General features: G+C 38.5%; 1 long non-coding RNA gene across 1 annotated transcript; it reads left to right on the top strand.

The window, feature by feature from the left end:
- Window positions 1-493: 493 nt before the first annotated feature.
- LOC117200116 (uncharacterized) lies at window positions 494-14,176 on the top strand. Its single transcript, XR_004481541.2, has 4 exons — window positions 494-3,663; window positions 4,826-4,942; window positions 13,726-13,841; window positions 13,953-14,176. It is a non-coding gene; the product is annotated as an uncharacterized LOC117200116 (long non-coding RNA).
- Window positions 14,177-20,865: the final 6,689 nt, after the last annotated feature.

Genomic DNA, 20,865 nt, shown 5'->3' on the forward strand with positions numbered 1-20,865 from the left:
CTTAAAGTCTTTTGTAGCAATTAAAAAATCGTAATCATCTTGAATAACATTTTATTGATGAATCAAATCACATTATATGTCTTGTAAACCTCATAGTCTCTTTACAGTTTCTCTAGGGTTTCTCCAGGGAGATTCAGAGACATGGCTCAAGAGGACTTGGGTGACAATTCAGAGCTCTGATGAATTTTAATGTGCATTCTACTACATTATACAACATCTCATCCTTTTCAGCAGACAGATAAGGAGTAGGAGACAGGATTAGCATTACGTCTGTGGTTGTCTCAAGGAGGGACAAGATTCAGTGGTGAAAAGATTAGAATTTAGATGAATTCTAAGGTGGTTAGTATGGTATTTTAATATTTAATTTTTAAATCCAAAATTGTTTAGTGAAGGGTTTGCTCTAATCACCAGAAGAATTGAAGAATTTATAAAATTATATCTGCAGACACAGTGGGTCCAGTAAAGATTAAACTCTTATACCCATGTTCTATTTCTGGCTTTGCCACCAAGCAATTCTGCAATCTTGAGATTACCTTGACCTTTTCCTTCATGTCTTCAAAAATCTGTTATTTTTCTTGAGGTGGTCCCCCAAGATGAAGAGGGAATTCGGCAATTATTTGGTGAGTTATATTGACAGCAGGAAAGGCAATTTCCTGGTCCATTCTAATAAGGTATACTAAAAGTGCTGTTCGTTTTGGTCAAGTTAGCTAGCTGCTTCTAAACAGATTTTTTTTTTTCGCTCCATAGAGATGCAGCATGTGATGATGGAGGCTACGTTTCACCTGAGGTAGAGGAGAATTTTAAGGAAAGATGAAACAGTTCAACTCAGAGGTCTCACACCTACTCTGGAGGACACAGAAAGAAGAGAATTAGGAAAACAGATAAAGGACTTTTAGGTTATTTTCCAATGCCATTAAAATTCAGATAGTGACTTTTTTTTTTTTTCGTAGAAATCAGTTAATGTTTTGTGTTTTTTTCCAACCAAACTCAGCCAGAGTGTTCTTTTTTTTTAATTTTTATTTTATATTGGAGTATAGTTGATTTACAATGTTATGTTAGTTTCAGGTGTACAGATAGTGACCTTTATAAAATGGTTTGAGAAGGAAAAGAAGTTACTATATCAGTGCAACATCTCACTAAGGGCAGAAAACAGTTTTCTATGTGAGAGGCTTTTTTCCTCTCCTTCACTTAACAAAAAGTACAGCAACTAGTGGCTGCCCTCATGGCTTATGTAAGCTCACTGATAGCTGCATAGCTATGGTGAAAACAGAAGCCTTGAACCAGGCAGGGTGGGTGCATCCACTCACATGTGCTTGTGATTCCCTTTGATGTACCAGGCACTGTGTGCTAGCAGCTGGGGATACAGTGTTAAGGCGGAACAAGCTGGAAACCTGGCGTGATGACTGTTGTGAAGTGGGATCAGTAGGATGATTTGGGAATGTAATTAGGAGCCTAATCTAGTTGGTGGGAGGCTCCGAGGGAAAGCCACTATGAAGAAGTGGTAGTTCAGCTGAGACTTGAAGGCTGAGTAGGAGTAAGCCAGGTGAAAGGGAGGCACATTAAGGAAGGAGAAACAACATGTGCAAAATACCTGAGACAAATGAGAACCTTCCGTATTCAAGGAAACTGAAAAAAATGGACTGTGAACAGTAAAGGAGAGCGCCTCCTGAGATGGGCTAGCCAAGAAGGCAAGGCCGACTGAGATATCAGCTCCTTTCTTCCTTGACAGTGAAAAAGAAACAAGTAGCAGTGGTGCAATTCTGGCTGTGGCTATTGCCCAGATTTGAGGTGTGTTGGTCTCAAAGCCCCCTTTCATACCTTATAGCTGAAATGTGATCATCAGATCTTCAACCCACTTATGACTTCTTCCACACAGCTAGATGTTAGGTTACCAGCTTTTTTCTCCAGCTTTACTGAGGTATAACGGGCAAAACCGTAGGATATTTAAAGCATACAACATAATGATTAGATTCTCCTCATTGTGAATGGATGGCTAAAACTGAGTTTATTATTAACACAAGCTTAATAATAAACACAAAGTTATCAGCTTTTAAATCTTAGGGCTAACAAACTCTTAACTCTACGTTTTGTCATAGGTGTTGAGTGGGTACTGGGTGCCTGAGGGGGCAGGGGCCCCTGAGATTTGTAGGGCCACTTTCCGTAACCCTTTCAACCTTGCAGAATGTCTGCTATTACAGGAGTCAACATGACACTGTACAGCAGCTCTGCCCTGGCTCCAAAGACTGCAGCTTTTCTTTTTAGTTGATTCCCAGTGCTGCCTTCTTCCTTCCAGGCCCTGGCCTGAAGCTGTAGGGAAGTTGTGTATCTGCTTCTTCAATGAGATTCCCTTTCTGAGAATAGCATGGGCAAAATTTCTCTGCTACGTTTGTCATCTTCCCTTCTTTAATATCGTTCATTGGCTACCCAAATTTGCCCACTTTGACATTCTCAACATCCCCCTTCACCCAAGAACAATAACTGCATTGAACAACAACAACAAGAAGCAATGATAAAAAATAAAAACATAGCCTGAGTGATCCAATACAGAGACAATACAAGCCTTTGGGTGAATTTATACTAAAGTGTAAATGACTGAAACATGCATATCTTCTCCAGTCTCCCTTGTGAAAAGTACATTCTCTTGCATATTTTTATTTTAAAGAAGTTTGCCTATTAGCCTGAGGTTTTAATTAGCCAGTGAATCAAAATGAAGTCTTTCTAACTGCATAAAGTATTTTAGACCACAGGATCATTTTTTTCTGAAACCTTTGGCACCAGCAGGCAGCCACGGACACTGCCAAAAGGAATTAGACTCTGGACTGATTTTCATGTATTAGTTATTTTTACCCTCTTCAAAATCTATCAACTGTTCAAACCTGCATACACAAACAGGAACATTGGGAAGAAGAGTCCCAGAGGGTGGAAGATCCCCTACTCATCCCACGTGCCTCACCTCATGTCACACACTCCTCTCTCTCTCCCCTTGCTGGGGACCTACCCCAAGGCCATCCCAGCTGGTCTCAAGGCACTGACCGAGTCCTGCTTCACAGCCGCTGGAAGTGCCAACCCACTCGCGTCCCCAGACCCGATCCTTCCACGGGACACCCAGCTAGGGTCTACAGCGAGTGACCCTGCCGTGGGAGGCGCGGCCCCCCATCACCTGCCCAAGCCGGCGGAGCAGGGCCTGAAGCCCCGCGCGCTCAGCCAACCGCAGCTCCCCAGGCCGCTATCCAGGACCCAACTCAGGCGAGCACAGGACCCCCTGTTTGGGGTTATTTGTTCGCCTCCCTCCTGGTTCCTGCTCCCAAACCTTCCACCCAGCAGCCGCCGCCAGCGCACCCGAACCGCAGGAAAGTTGCTCTCTAGCTGTGGAGGGGAGTCATCGCCTCCTAGCAACGCTCCTAGCAACCGGTAACATCTGCTCCCTCTGGTCCAATGCGAGCCGAGAACAGCTGCGCGCCCGCCTCGCGTCGCGAACCCTGAGCGAGAGGAGCTTCAGAGACTGGAGGGACGGACCTGCAGGAGCCAGGGCAGCCCGCCGAGCTGCAGTTGCCGCTGCTGCCACTGTCGCGCCGCCGCCGCCGTCGCTGTCAGCGCCCGTCTGAAGAGTGACAGCGCCGCAAAACGGGAGGGAGCACCGGATCCCGCGCCTTTATGAAACAGGTGCGTGCACCTGTCTCCTGGTGAGTGGACCCAGATCGCAAGGTACGTCTGGACTCATCCAGCCAGGTGCCCTCCTCTGAGACTCAGAAAAGACTCTTTCATTGAGGGTGTGGATAGGGACGTATTCTGGGATCCTACCCCGCCCCCAGCCATTGAAAAGTGGCTAGCTGGTGGTCCCAAAGAACATGATTTGATTTTTTTTTTAATTTAATCTTGGGGTTGTTCTTGCAGATTCTCCTGCCCGTCGCTGTTAGGTTTGTGCTCGGAAGTTTTCAGTCCTCCCTGTTTTCCCTTTGACTTCGCTGACTGTGTGCAGCTAGGAGGGCTGGAAGCAGTGAGCTCCCATAGAAAACCTATGGTTAAGGCGAAAAGGATAGTGTAGTCTCGACTAATTGAATCAACACGTACGGAGAGCAACATTCTTTTTAGGTCCTGCTCTGGAAAGGGTCCATTTGGCCGGGAGCAGCCAGTTCACTGTTACTCAATCTCCTGAAAAGTAACCATAGTAACTCACCTCTCTTTTGATGGGATCCTCCTCATTGGCTGCCTATCTTCCTTTGGAAAGCTCATCTCTCTAAATATAGAAGATGATGAGATCTGTAAGCATACATCCATGTTAAAAAAAAAAAAAAAGGTGCAGTTAAGTATGGCCCTTTAAAGAAAAACTGTCTTCAAAGAAAAAGTACTATTTGGCTATTTCAAATCTTGTGAGAAATAGTGTGTATCCCAGTGAACGATTGAGTTAGTCTGTTTTGAGTTAACTGCTGAATTGTTACTTTAGAGAGAATATTTCTTGAAATTATACAAAATCTGGCATTTAAAAACAAGTATATCTGACTCTGATTTTTTTAAAAAAAAATCAGCATACTGATAATGTCCCCCAAATAATCTCCTAGTAAATAGTTGATGAGATCTGTGATTCACTTATTTTCACATTTCTTAGGGTAGTTAAGATTCCTCATGTTCACAGTTAAATCTGGAGAACATTGAAGTAATTGTGTATGTTTGAAGGTTTATCTCTCTGGTTCAGATCAACTCCACCTCAAACATCTTAGTGTCCTCCTACTGCATGCCTTCTCCTGACTTGGTAACTAGTTCAAGTCAGTGCAGTTCTGACTCTTCCAATGTTATTTGTGTCTTGCTCCTTGTTTCAAAATCTCAGGTAGCCATTCATGAGCCCGAGGCTTTGAGAAATGCTCGCTGTGCAAAGGGGAACTCTCACCAGATTTTCTGAAGCTGTCCTAGAGATACACTTTTCAGATTGATTCAGCATTACCAGGTAATCACTAGCTTAAAAGAAATTACTGTTTAAATATGTATCCAGAGAAATAAATGCTAATGTAGCATTACCATAACTTACAAGATCAATATAAGGGATTGTTTATATAGGTGGTTGCTGGGCAGAAGTCAATAGAGGTTCTCTGTAGAAAGGACATTTGTAGGCTGGCAGATTTTCCTCTCTAAGACCCATGTGAATAGGGTGAGGTCAAATTAGGTAGCTTGGCTTGGGGAACATACCAAGCGGAAACCCTGTGAGCACATTGGTGCATGTCCGATATGAAGGCAATGAAGAGAGCTCTCTCTGCAAAAAGAGATTGTAGTGATTTTTAAAATTTAATTTGCATTAAGGTCATGGTGATAGAAACCCATGAGTGTTAAGCATTTTAAACTCCGTTTTCAGAATATAATAGAGTCTTATTTTTTATGTATAAAAATTTTAATGAGGGTTCAGCCCTCCAGCATTGTATAACTTTCACATGTACTGAGCTATCCATATGCAGTTCCTAGAGGTAACCAACCTAGCAAATTACAATCAAATTCATGAAAGTATACCATGCCACATTTCTTCCCTTTCCTTTCTTCCCTTTGTTAAAATAAATAATTGAACAATTTTATTCAGAAACCTATTTGAAAATTTACTCTGTTCTGGTTGTATAGTTTTTATGGCTATCATGAGATTTTAAAAGTACTGGTCTATGTAGTCACTTAGTAAAATATCTGTAGTTTAATAAATTTAAGCATTAAAGATGATTGTTTGAGCCATCAAAAATGTTGGTTTCATTAGCCTTTAGCACCACCCACCCTTTTCCCTTCCTCCATTATAATTACTACATTTTATGGTGAGAAACAAATCCAAAGAGACCAGTAAGATTTACTGTCATCTGTCATGAGATGCATATAAATTTCTAGTCATGCTATCAATCTGAGGAAAGTTTGAATAAAGCAGCCACAAGTATTTGCTCATGTATATGCATTAGTCTTGTGTATTAGTAATTTATACACATCCTATCTCTATGTAATATGCATAGAAGTTTAAAATCATTCAGTGCCCTTTAATTTATGTGAATGAGTCTGCCCTTTCATTGAGATCACTGTCACAATCAAAAGGTCACGTAAAAGGGGCTCTTAAATTTTAATTTTGATTCTATCATGAATGTATAATGTGCAGGATATTTACTGTGCAATTTTAATGTCCATATCTGTTTAAAGTCATTCATCAGAAAATATTATCATGGTCCTTAGTTTAAATAAATAAAAATAAATCAAATAAATCACTGTAGTGTAAACATTTAATCCTAGAGACATTGGTAGATCCTAAGTTAGAGCATGAAAAATATTCCACCGATCTGTAATGAAGGATCTAGTCACTCTTATCAATGGGAACACCAGCTGTACTTGTACATACCATGGATTATAAAAAGGGGTGTACTTAGGTCTGTAAGACTTAGATAAGGCTGAGTTTAAGCAAGTTAAAACTGAAATCAAGTCTAATTTCAGTTTTTCATCAAATACTCTATCTGGAAGCTTTTAGGTGTTTATGAACATTCCATGTTCAGTTTTATGTCATGTTACTTTCATGGGATTTAGAAGATGCTTGAAACATGGAGAAATGTTGAAAGGTTTGATTAAGATGCTGGGGCCCTTACCTCTACACCTGGGCTGTCCACTGAGAACTCATGCCAGCTGGCCTTAGCTGTCAAAACACCAACATCCCAACAATAGCTCTAAAGCCAAGGCACAACCAGTTCAGATTGTTGTATCTGTAAAAGCAATATGTTTCAGAAACCCAGAAAAAGCTGAAATAAAATAGCGATTTCAGAAGCAGGGCGGCAAATTGACTATAACTGTGTAGTACTAAAACCGAGGAAGAAGTACACCTTTAGATATTGGGAGGAAGTAATCCTTGTCGACCCTCCCCACCCTCCATCTTATTTTTAATAAGGTCTGTCTAAATAGTCTTGGTACGTTGCTTTAATGTTTCCCCTTTTTAACCTAACCAATTATTTTTTAATTTTTCCTGATTAAATTTAACAGGCTAAAAACAGAGTCATCTCGTTTGCTGCAATAATTCTCAGTGGGGTGGTAGGAGGATATTAAAAAGTACTAAGGGTTTGCTAGTGTTATGTTCAGTATTGTAATATAAGTATATTTAGAAAAAATTTGAACCTTTTCTCATGTTATAAATTATAGAAAGTAAAATGCAACACAAAAATCTTCTTGGGAGGTAGAGATACAAGAGTCTTCTAAATATCAGTGATGATCAAAAGGGGTGGAGGGAGAGGTGTGAAGCTGGGAAACCCCCTCTGCAGGGGTGGAGCAGAGTTTGTGTTATTTTGTAAATGCTTATTAAAAGGGGGTGTGTGGTAATATGTCAAGAAAAATTGGGGATGTTGCAAAGAGAACCAGGACTCAGGAGCCTGGAGTCTCAATTCTGTCTCCATGTGCTACCTGTTGTACTACTTTATGGCTCAGTTTCTCCATGTCTAATATGGGGGGTAAGCCCATCTACTAAGTGGCATGCTTGAGTTGAACACAATATAATAATTTACTGAAGCACCTATCACTCTTTAGAATAAAGGTGCCCCGTGAATGAAGAACATTTCATCACTAGAGCAACTCCAGGTGGCGACACAAAGCAGGCACCATATGAGTGAGGGCAGAGAATTAACCAACTCCAGAGCAAATTCTCATACAGTCGGTCCTCGATTTTCACGGGTGTGGAACCCACGGATATAGAGAGTCGACTGTACTACACCAGTTTACATAAGGGACTTGAGCATCTGCAGATTTGGGTACCCGTGGGGGCCCTGGAACCAATGCCCTGATACTGAGGGACGACTGTGTATTATTAGTGAGTAAAGTTAATGGTTAGTTCCATTTTATGTTTTTCCTCAACCCTTCTGGGATATCTAGCTAAGTGTTTTTGGTGATATACCCAAACTTGATGTTAGTATCAAAGTGGAAGACAGTGAGGGTGATACAGATGGGGTACTTTTCAAAACACCACTGCCGTGCACATGTCAGGGGTTAAAAACCCTTCTCTCTGAGCAACAGACTGGGGTACCTAAGGAAGTGAGAGCATCTCCCTAGACATAAGATATTTCTTGGAACCTCCATCTGTCAGTGTCATTGCTTTGCCAGTTTTCTTTCTGATTCATTCCTGCTTTCCAAGGTAAAACGTAGAGTGAAAGGGAGCCTCATCCTCCACAACAAGGGATGCACTTCTGAGGGGTGGTAAATCCCAGAGCTTCCCCGAGGAACCTGTTGCGCTTGGTCTCTCTCATTAATAGGGCCAGCTCATGGCAGGAGTTAGGTAGGCTTCAGTGCACCATCTAACGTAACTTCATGATTATATGACTGGTCATATCCCATTTAATGATGTTGTCTTTGGTTCAGAGACCATCACCAATGGAACAAGGTAGGCGTGTGGAACTAGTGGTCTTTTATTTAGTATTCCACATATGTACTTGGGGTTATCCTCAATGCTGCTGGTTTCTTGAAAAACGTTTCTAACTCTCTGGCTGTCCGTACCCCTGGAAGTTCCTAAGAAAGTTTTCCAGGAGCTGCAACGTGTCGGTAATTCTAAACTGCCAGTAGAGACAATCGTGTGCTTAGGGTGGATGATAAATCTGAAGGGACAGATTGCTCCGTTGATTCCGAGCTAAAAACTGGCACTGAGTTCTGCTCCTCTAGAGCCTATTATCCAGAAGGGTGCCAGACAAGAGGTTATGAGGGAGAAGACTGATGGCATATTGCTAAACATCAACAAAGCGGAAGGTCTATAGAAGGTGCAGCATTACAGCTTTGAATGTGGCACCTGCCTGCCTTCTTGCATACACACGGATGTTTCATGCACCCTCTGCTTAGCAAGAGAGGACAGATGTCCTCCATACAACACAGTGCTTCTGAGTAGCACATTTATATACCTATATATGTGACTTCAAAAATGAGGCCACTACAGTAATAATACCTAATATTTAGTGAGCAGAAAATATGTGGGTATATGACAGGCATGAAGTCAGTGCTTTTTAATCATCTCATTTAATCCACACATAACTCAATGAGTTTGATATTTGGCCTCACTTAATCGATGAGGAAACTCGGGCTCTTTGAGATTAAATGCTTTGTCCAACATCACTAAGAAAATAAAATGAGGAACTGGGATTGGAACCAGTGCTGTAGGATAGCCCCAGCAGGTCGTGCTGAAGTGTTTGAAGCCATGCAGTAAGATTGCAGAATGTAACTAACAGTGACAGGTAGAGCAGCTCTTGGAACGAAAGTGCCCATGGCCCTTAAGGAAGGATTTCGGTAGCTTTGCCACCAGCAAAGCGTTATTTAGATAGGTAGGGTTATGTGCTTTGAAAGGCTCTTGCCAGGCTAACACTACACAAAGAGAAATCACTGAGGGACTGGAAGCTGAGGCACGTGGTTTGTCCACATCACGGGTCCGTTGTTGATCTGAGACTAGAAGCACCTTATTTTCCCCATTGATCAAACTCTTCCTTTGTCTTTGGCTATAGATGCCCATGGCCAATAGGATGGTCTGAACTCTGTTTTTGCAGTGTGTTGATTAAAGTGTTGTGAGGCAGAAAATGAAAACCTTACCAAAATTAAGATACATTATACTCATTGCTTCCTTACCATCTCTCAGGCTTTTCACGGTCTTGGATAAAGAATGGTTTACCATGACAGGAGTCGTTCTTTTATGATCGTCTGTGCTCTCAAAGTGTTTGTAAATTAATTTGTTGATGATCTTTCTTTAATGTACTGCCTGTGGGCCGTGCACCAAATGAAATCACTTTTGTACAATAATAGGATTTCAGTTGTCTGGAGGCAGAAGCAGAAGAATAAGGGAGAGCATTGGAGCAATCGTTTGTAATTACATTTGAAACGTTTATTTAAAGAAATATGTATAAATTGTACTGTCAGAACTCTAATGACAGGGATGGCCATTGTGTTCTGTGACTCTTAACCTGCTGTATTGAAGTTTTAGACTAGGAAATACATTGAAGCATTGAGGCTGGCACAGATATTTTATGTGCCCAGAGGTTAGAACATTAAAAACAATTTGAATATTCAAGCCAGCATTAGCTATTTTACTTTTAGAGATAAATTTAGGCTCAACCGCATTCGTTGTATAATTTATATACTGTTCTCAGAGCTCAGGACATGGGCTATGAAGACATAAGATCATTTTACTTTTCCTTGTCTATTTCATCAGCTTTATTTGAATAACAGGCTGGGTTGAGTTGGGCTTTTTCATTATGGGAGAATTATATAAATAGATTTACATATGTTTATTGGATCATACAGGCAAACATTTGGAACTTCAGACTAACTTTAATTAATTCTCTAAATAACTATCTGGATATTTTAAAAACAGTTACATTTCCTTCACTCCAAATGTATGACCAGTGACAATATATCCAGAAACATTTTTCTGGAGCTTTTATAGTACTTGTGCTATTTTCAACTTGACCATTTGAAATATTCTTTTGCAGTCTTTTAACTCTCTAATTATAATTGAATATCTGTGGGAGGCAGAGCGGTGGAAAGAATCGTAGGGCCAGAGCTAGGAGGCCAGGCTGGGATTTGCTTCTGGGATAGATCTGTGCTTATTGGCACTAATAAGAGCTAGGATCTGATTGAGTGCTTACTATATGCTGGGCATAATGCCAGTCACTTTCCATGAATTATGTCAGTGATCCTTTGAGACAGTATTATTTCTATCCCCACTTTACAAATGAAATATGTAAAGAGTTTATGTAATTTTCTCAAAGTCACACAGCTAAGAAGTGGTAGAGCTGGGCCACTTGCATCTGACTTCAAAACCCAAACTCTTAGCCACACACCAAATTGGAAATCATTGAACCCTTCTGGGCCTCAGTTTCCTCATCTGTAAATCTTGTAGGCTGAACCATGTGATCAATAAATAGTTTCCAGCTCTGAATTTTTTGAGTTCTCATCCAGCCGGGAAAATAGATGTAGGAACTTATGTTTGCCATATATTTTAGCCTCAAAGTGGCTAAAAGCATCCTCCCAAATTTGATGCTGAAAACATTGCAAATAGCTAAACAGCATGCAAGGAAGTAATTGTCAAACAGATAGCAGCTGTGAAAACTTTTCAGCATTTCAACAACCCATGGGGGTGTTTCTTAAGAGCAATAAACTAAGTGGCTAAGCGTGTTGCCCATGGAGCTGAGACACAAATCTAGACCCCTGAGAAATTACTGTGTTTCCAGGGTCTAATACATTCTCTATCTTAGGATAACTGCCTGAATACAGCAGACAGAATCTTTATGAACCTTGGAGCCATTGGTATAATTTTTTGGTCTTGATGTTAAATAAAAAATATTTTACTAGTTCATCAGTTGGTTTATTTGATATTTGGTTCTCCAAGCTGCCACCTGCCCTCCCTTGTGTCATTCATTAAAAAGTTTTTAATTGGTCATAAATGCTGTAGACATTGTGTTACTTTATAAAATAAAATGAATATACCTATACACCTCCAAATATATATATGAATATATATACACATATCTATTTCCAAATCTTTCCTCATACTTTCCTGCACTACAGTAATTCACTGAGCCTTGTTAAAAAAAAAAAAAAAGCAGTGACCTGTCCAGCTATAATGCTAATAGCCGTCAGTCGTTGATACTTCTTAACGTGAACCCAGGAATTTATGTTGAAAAGTGACTTGATTCTTTCTTCACTATTAGTTAAAGTGGAGTCTGTCTTTGCTCATAAAGCTAAAACATCTAAGCCAATGTAGCCAATGTCACAATAACAATAACAACAATGACAAAAATCCATCAAGCCGATTGCTTGGCATTCTCGTGATTAAGCAATCAGTTGATTGGCTGAATGTTCTGTTTTTCAAATTGCTGTTGTAGTGCTTCTACTACATTTGCCTAATGCTATGACATAGAGACTCTCAGGCCTGCCTTATCAGCATCACCTGGAAATTTGTGAGAAATAGAAATTCTCTGCTCCTAGCCCAGATCTACTGAATTAAAAACTCTGGGGGTGGGACAAATAGCAGTTTGTGTTTTTAGGAGAGATGATTCTGGAGAGATGATTCTAATGTTCACTAACTTTTGAGAACCATGGTGGCATCCACTAGTTAAGCAGTTTAAAAAGAAATCAGTCACAATAATTAATTGTCATCACAGAACAACCCAAAGCTTCACCTAATTATTTGATTCAATCCTTTAAAAATCCACCCAAGAAAATAATTACTAAAGAACAACCCCTGAGAAAACTGGGTTCAGTGATGCTTCCTTTGTTTTCATTATAAACAATTTTGTTTTCCTTTTTTCTAACTTCTGAAATCTGTGAAAACTCCGTATAAACTGAAATATGCTTACTGAATTCAGAAATTGTATCCTGACTTTGTTCCAATTGTGAATGATTATTACACATTTGTCTCTTTTTAGGTCAGACACACCAGTGGTTTAACATTCTTATTTCCCTTACAAAACATGCCAACTCTAATTTAAGGCTCTCTTGGGTTTATAATCCACAGTGGTGCCAGTGAAAAATTGGAAAGCTTTAGGTGTGATTTTTTTGTAGCTTTTCCTACTTGTTAAGGAAAACCACCCAGCTACAAAAAGCTGCAGGAAATGTTATACAGATGCCACCAAATGGAGGAAAAACTTAGAAGAGGCATGTTCTTAAAGAGCACATTTTTAATATTTAAAACATGTAAGATGTTAGAGGAAAACATCAAATGTCTTGACTATGAACTTATTTAACCAACACATTAATAAACTACTCATTTTGTGAATCCAATGGTGTCAGCACCTAAAAATATTCCAGGGTGTGTTTAAAGGTAAAATTGTTGATGCTTAAGTATAAACTTTTTCTCTCATCTGGTCCACTGAGGTTGAATGAGTACTGAACGGGACACAATTTGTAGTATTTTAAATCCATTCAAGGCTTTCACTAGGAAGCTCCTTATGTATCTTCAGCTTTCAAGGCTGTACTTGCCTCTCTTCCGTGATATCAGCACCACCTAGCGTACATACTAAAAACTCCCTTTAAACCAAACCATCTCTTTCTGAAAATCTGCCTTCAGAACACTGTCCTTTTTTAAACAAGTCAGAATTCTCAACAATAGTACGCTAAAGGAGAGAACAAAATTTTCACTTTCAGAAATTATATACCAAGGTCAAGTTTTCAAGTCAGTGTGCTATTTAAACTTTTATTTACTTATGATTTACCTCTGTTAAGCCAGGTGTTATGAGGATGGTTATACCATGACCATATCATAGGGTTTGTCTATAGACATGCAGTTATTTTTTTAAAGTGTAATGGGGTCACCAACCATTTTACACAAATTTGGTTAACCTAGCAACATTAAATTCCTTCTGTAATTGAGGCAGTTTTACTAAAAGAATGATGAAAGGTAACATCTCTTTCCATTGCATTTTGTGCATTAACTTCAAATGTGGGTATGTTTTGACATTAAATGGCATGAAATTAAACAGAGGATTGGTAAGTATGTACTTTATTTCAGAGGGGCTGCATAAGGAAATAAATATAATTCTCCAACCTAGAACATCTAATTTGGGTCTGAATAGTGGCATGTGCCTGCAAACAGGCTTCTCAGCAACAGGACAATTGCCACTGACTGCTTCACTGCGTTGCTCAGTAAATGAAGAGAGAATATTAATTTCTGGGGTCACCAGTTTCTTTTCATTAGTAGAACTTATGTTATAAAATGCTCTTTTGCTACAGTAATATCTGATTTTTCTCCAATTATTTTATTTTCTATAGCTTATCCAACAAAAGTATTAACACATACGTTAACAACGTCGAAAGTAGCCTACTTTAAGAGAAAATATGCAGAAGAAGAAGATTTACATCAAGATTACCATGGGTATTTTCCAAAAGTAAGGGTTTATTTATTATTTTCTAAAAAAAATTTATGAGTCTTGTCGATAACAAAGGCTCTTGTTCTCATTTTTCTAAAATGTAGATTGAATGATGTATTTGCTTTCCAGCACCTGATACTGCCTGAGGACAGGACTTGCATTCTCAAACTTTCTCTAGAGAAGCTCAGATTTCTTGAAGACCCAGAAACCTACTTAAGAAGGTCTGTGTTAATTAACAATTTGCTGAGGAAGATCCATCTAGAGACGGAGAAAGAGAGCTATGAATACTTTAAAGAAGCTCCCTGTTATAAGACTGCTTATTCTGATACAAGAAAACGGCTGAAGTTTATGGTACAGGAATGCTGTTCTCAGTCTCTCTATTATGAAGAGCTGCATTCGTATCATATTGTGCCTTATGCTTCGGAGAATGCCATTTATGGAATGGGCTACACTAGCAGCCACTTGGAGCAAAATTCTCAGTTGCTTATTTATAAAATGAATTAAAGTAACTATTAAAGTCCATTGATACCTTGTTTCTAAATGCCTGAACTGTTTATAGTGAAGATGTTAACATAAGGCACTAATTATCAGTGCCCTTGAGATCAAAGATGAGATGCATGCTGAACTGATTGGAGAGAACCCTGGTTATTATTCAGCAGTCCTTACTATCAGCCAGCCAAATTGAAAATATGTCCACATATTATAAAGCGGAGAATAAGTGCTTTAGAAGCAAAGTTTGTTTTTTTTTTAAGATAAGGTGTGTAGGAAGGGACCTATATTAAGTTCTTACACAGATTTAAACATTTCAAGCCCCCTATTTCCAAATTCTACTACTCTTAATGGAAAGTAACAAAAAGTAACAGATTCAGATTAAACAAATAATGTCTTGTCCCTGAGGATTAAATGTGGAACGAATTAAATTTTCTGTAAATGATGAGAGGAAGGGTAGATCCTTTCTGAAATGCTTTGGCTTGTCAAGCATTGTGCCAAGTAATTGACACCATTCTCCTTTTACCATTAGTGGCAATTCAAGATGTGGCAAACCTACTGCAATTTAACTGCTGAATGTAACAACCAGAACACTCCACATCGATCCATTTTACATTATTATTTTTTTTTTGACTTCATAGAGTTTTCTCTTTCAAAGTGAAATTTAATAAAATAGCCTTGCAGATGGGCTTTTGTCTAAGTTCTAGGGGTCAGTTAAAATTTGTGGTGGGCTTTTAGTTGAGTTTAAATTTATTTATGATGTCATTTTTATAGGCTGTGAAGCTCAGGAAAAGGGTAGGCAGGTAATATTTGATTTTAATAGGCAGGTAATTTAAAAAATCTTACCTGCAAAAACTGGTGAGAACAACAAAAATTCTACATGATGTTATTTCTTCATCTAAGAGTTCATTTAAGGCTGTCTGGATGAAACTTTGCACTGATTTTTGTATAATAGTCGACCATTCACTATTTGACAAAATGTTTCAGAATGCTTTTGGTGGTGAAGTTTAGATAAGTTCCTATATTTTGCAATTTGAAAGGTAATTATTTAACAAGTTTCATAGATTCCTGAAATTGTTTGAAATGGTTCGTGATGTTCTCTGAGGTTTGAGTGAGATGTCTGATTTCAATGTCCAGACTTACATTCCATGGCGCAAACATCATTTAAAGAATTGTCATTAACTGATAACACAGATTGGAAAACTAGGTGCCAAAGCTATATTCAAGAAAATACCAAAGACCCAAAGATGAGTGTTAGAGAGACTATGATAATGAAGATAAGAATCTAAAATAAGGATTGTACAGGGCATAGAAGAACAGGGTTAAAGAGATTTGGAACGATTTGCTTACTAACGTGCTTTCAGAGCACTTTATACATACATAATAACGATAGTCAAGGGCACGGCTTGGGCCTTCAGTGATCATATGTTTTTGCAAATCTAAATATGGTGACTTGTCAACATTGTATCTTCCCTCATTGGATGCCATCTTGTAAACAAGAAGGCCTTTATCTCTTAAAGAGAATTTTGTTTTTAGTTTTGATTCACTACTTGCTCCCTCTAATGAATCATCGGGGTGATTAACATGGATGCTTTCGGTATAAAGAATATTGGTGCCCTAATTAGCATGCATTGTTAAAGACCACATAGATATATAATTGATAAAAGTATTGGGTTTCTATTTAATTGCTCAATCAGAATTAGGAAAAAATGCTTTAGAACAAATTGGAAAATTATAATTGAAGGTAATTTTTTTATATACATTTATTTATTTTTATTTTTGGCTGCGTTGAGTCTTTGTTGGTGCACGCGGGCTTTCTCTAGTTGCGGGGAGTGGGGACTATTCTTCGTTGTGGTGCGCAGGCTTCTCATTGCGGTGGCTTCTCTTGTTGCGGAGCACGGGTTCTAGGCACATGGGCTTCGGTAGTTGTAGCTCGTGGGCTGTAGAGCGCAGGCTCAGTAGTTGTGGCGCACGGGCTTAGCTGCTCCGCGGCATGTGGGATCTTCCTGGACCAGGGCTCGAACCCGTATCCCCTGTATTGGCAGGCGGATTCTTAACCACTGCGCCACCAGGGAAGTCGAGACTAGTTTTTAAGGCAATTTAGTGTGAATGGTGAGATAGCTTTGCGGTACAAATATAAATATTTTAAAAATAATTTAAGGGCAAAATTTGTCACCTAAGTTCAAAAACTTTATTTCACTGCTTATACCACACCTTATTCCTCAGAATGTGTTTATTAAAATGTAGATTTCTTAAACAATGGGAATATTAATTGAATATACTCCGAATTTGATAGGATAATTATTATGTACTTTGAAAGATAGAATTAGCTCTCTAATAGTTTAAAACTTTTTACCAAAAGGAACGTTTGGCTTCGTTTAGGACAGTGTCTACAAGAAAACATGCCCGTGCTAAGAGGTATGACTTACAAATATACCACATATTGAAATTGTTTGAGGACAGAAATGTGTATACTTTGGGAGAGAAAAGAGAAGGAGAGAAAAGTTTCCAAGAAAGTGTAAAATTGTAATATTTACTGTAGTCAGAAATGTTAAAGCAGGAACTCTTGGACAATGAACCCATAACAGACATAAAGTCTGTTTTATTTGGTGACATCATTAACTGAACTCTCTGAATCTTACATTCATATGTAGAGAAGGAACTGTCTTAGAAACCAGTGGTATTTGTGAATATGCTTTTTTTTTTTTAAGAAATATGTGTTGATTTCAAAACAGGTTATTTAGAAAATATCTTTTAGAACATTTAATTTCTTTTCCAATAAACAATTCATAGACAAGGAGTTGACTAATGTCATCTTGACTTATTAAAAAAATACTAATTTGTATTTAAACTGTGTTAACTTGTCTGAGTTAACCAATAAGATTACTGTCATTTTACCATGGCAACCTGATATACAGGGAGACCCTATTCAGACCTGCTCTGCTGACGCCATCCTGCATGATCTATTATGGGAGATGCAAAGGTAAGAGAACAGTGACAACTTTTTTAGAACCTTGACATCCTTTCTTTGGTGACAAGAGCCATGCTTAATGTAAGAAAGATAGAATAGGAAATCTGAGTGCCTTTGGTAATGTTGATCAATCTTCTGGGTGCCCAGACAGCCTAAAGACCTGATAAAGAATAAGAAAATGAAACAGAGAGGAAAAATGAGGGTAAAAGGAAGAAAACAGGAGGGGATAGGGAAATAAGGAAAAGAATTAGTAAGTGAAAGCAAAAGTTGTTTCCTGTCGGGGGTGGGTGGTTGCTTGCTGTACTCAATTGTTCTTTCCTGTGTCTGCTGTAGATCCCAAATCCAAATTTCCACAATGTATTGATGTTTTCTTACATTCACCAAGGATGCATAAGACTAGATTCTATTCAGCATATGTATTATTTGAAATGTGGTACTACTGTGAAATATCCCTGAAATGGAACTTCTTGGGTAGAGGAGAAAAGAAAAAACAGAAATTAAGTTGGAAGAAAAACTAAATTGTGAGCCTGTGTACATGTGGTTAAGCTCAAACACATGATCAGATTTCAGTGTACATCCCAAGATTTAATAAACTCAGTGCTAGAGGACTTGGAAATAAGTGCCATTCCCCACTGTTTATTGAGCAACTGCTATGAGCCGGGCACTGTGCCAGGGTTGGGGATACATAGGTGAACGATGCACAGTTCTTTTGTCCAAGCAGTTCATTGATAAGGGAGGAACTCGGAGATGTTTGGGGTTTTTTTTAATGTAAGAATTCTTTACTGGGAGTAGCACCTGAATTTCTCTCTTCCAAACTGTGTGATGGTTATCAGACGTGTATCTCCAAAGGTGTTTGCAGCTAAGAAGATGCACAGGGGAAGAGAATGTCTACTGACCTAGATTTTAGAGCAAAAGGAGAGTACATTCTGCTTTGCAGTGTATTTTATATTTGGAAGCATGATGGAAAACCAGTGCTGCAGAAGGGAAGTGTCGCTGGCCTTAGCTTCACCTGGGGTATAGGAGGAGGTAGGGAGACAAGTGCAAGTACAGAACAATTTCTCCTCCCCAACCTCTCTAGCTGTGAGTTTCTTTTACAGGGCAAATCAGGTTAATATCAATGTCAAGGAGATCCTTGAAGGAGAAGCAAAATCAGGAGATCACAGCCTGAGAGTTGAATATAGTGTGCTCAAGGTTAGAAGGGCAGCTTCCTTTAATTTGCCTTGTGTTGCTGAATTGCTAAAATGAACCTCTGGATTTCTTAACATCAGCTACTGGCACCATGCTCCTTCTCTCCACTGGCTTCCTCTCTGAGTCACAGCCCCTGTCTTTGCAGTTTGCTGAAAGTGGAGGTTATGGTTCTAATTCTTTATTGCCTTTCCTTTCTTCCATCATTGATACTGATTTGCTCAAAAATATTTTACCTGGAAAAAAGCAACAATTTGCAGTACTGGTTGAACTCCCTTGGGAAAGGTTTCCAGAGTGTATCAAACTAGAATTCATCTCAGTTTCTTGATACAATTCTTTTAAAAACTACTCTACATCGTCATAAAATAATTGTCTACTAAGGTAATCTTTATGTTTCTAGAGTTCAGTGAAAGGTTATCAGTTCTACATGTTTTGCTAAAGAAAATACCTTAGGTTGGAAACAATGGAAGATCATGTGTAATTAATTCAAGCAGTTCATGAGTATTTATATAATATTTGGAATTTAAATTTATGTTCTTTTTTCCCATTCTCAAACTTCATTACTATACATCAGCAGTGTGACATGTCTCCGAATTTTTATTTCCTTATTAAATGGATCATTTCTGAAAGTTGTTGTTACATTCATGGTTGAACCCTTTGGATGATATTTCCCTATTAAGTTTCTAACTTTCCACAAGAATTATTCTATAGTTGGGTAGATAAAGAACATTCCTCTACATTAGCACTTAAACCTTCTTTTGCATATAAGTCACTGGATATGAAGTTAGAATACAAACCCTTTTAAGTAGTTCTGGGGTGGGGTCTGAGAGTCTGCATTTCTCAAGTTTCCTAGGTGATGTGGGTGTTGCTCTTCCACTGGTTCAAAGCATATGCATTCACGTCTGTTTTCCATAGCAATGTTTTTCTTTAAAGAAATGAAAAGCAACAAGTAAGTATCATAAGCTGGTTTTCCAAATTGGTCACAAATATTACAATATTTTATAAAGTAAAATATCTAGAAAATGATTTATATATTTTATCTACGTCAAGTGCAGAAAGGGATCAAGGATGTAGTCATGTACCATTCTTAATCAGTCAGGAAGCGACACGGTAAATTTCTTCTCCTGATTTTTTCCCCCTTGATTATACCCAGATAAGGGAGCTTCATTTGGTAACATTAAAGGTGAAATTTTATTCGCAGTTAACATGAATTTGGCAATTTCTTGCTTGACTAAATTTGAGAGAGTCTTATAAAAACCCTCTATGTTAAATTCAGATTTATGGGTGTCTGCATGGGCTGAAGAATTTGGAAAGCCTGAGCTGAAAAATGGTACTTAGAATTTCGTCTTCTTGCCTGAACTCTTTCTTGAGCTTTGTTCCATGAGAGATCCTTCCTTTGCTATGGACTTTCTGTTTCTCTTTTGTTGCCGGTGTCTGAGTGAGGGGTGGAGGATTGGTGTAAATGAGGAAGTCAGATAAACTGTCGATTTGAGCATGCCAAGTGATTTTTGTCAGGCTCTCCTTTGGTCATAAATTATTGGTATAGCTATTGTGAAATATAGTGTCATAAATTTGTCACAAACCATTAACGAAAGGAGAAAAGCAGGAACTTAGTTTTGTGGGAACGTACCCAAATACCAAGCAGATAGTGTTCTACAACGTTTATTTGGGAAAATGTATATGTGTTACATAATCTAAAATGTGTCTTTTTCACATTTAAAAATATTTGGGTCATGATTTAGAGTTTTTATTGGATTGTTTTTTAAGCTGAGAGGAAGAAGAAAGGTCACTGTATTTTAAAACACATTTGACATGTTACTAATAAAATTTTATTTCTGGTGAAATATAGGTGCCTTTATTAAGTAGGGGCGGGGGGATCATGAACTTTGGCATTTGCTTTATGTCCCTCACTTCCAGAGGTCTCATTTTAAAGGCGTACGGTTTTATATCTTTCAATAGTTTATTTTCAACACAAATTGTACTGAAGTATTTCTAAGACATTTCCAATCTCTAGGTGGATTTTTTTTTTTTCACTAAAATTGACCCTGAAATGTTTTTGAGGTAGCATGAGTCATGAGAACACTTGACAGAACTCACTCAATTTAGGTCTTTTTCAAATATAAGATCATAAATCTCAGAGTCAAAGATAATTTTTCTACCCATAGAACAGCAGAGGTACTCAATGGTCCTTCATAGATTTGTTAGGCAAAGGGCAGGTGGCTCACACGAGGAAAATAGATTCCTTCTCTTTCTAGTAGGAAATGGTGTTTATTATCAATTTTGCAAGCCAGTGATTATGAAACCCCCTATAATCCATTGACTTATGTGGGACATCAATACCCAAGTATAAGGTATTTCCAAATAAACATTTTTCTGTGTGTATCCAGCAAGACAAAA

Source organism: Orcinus orca, chromosome 2, assembly GCF_937001465.1.
Source record: "Orcinus orca chromosome 2, mOrcOrc1.1, whole genome shotgun sequence".
Lineage (NCBI taxonomy): Eukaryota > Metazoa > Chordata > Mammalia > Artiodactyla > Delphinidae > Orcinus > Orcinus orca.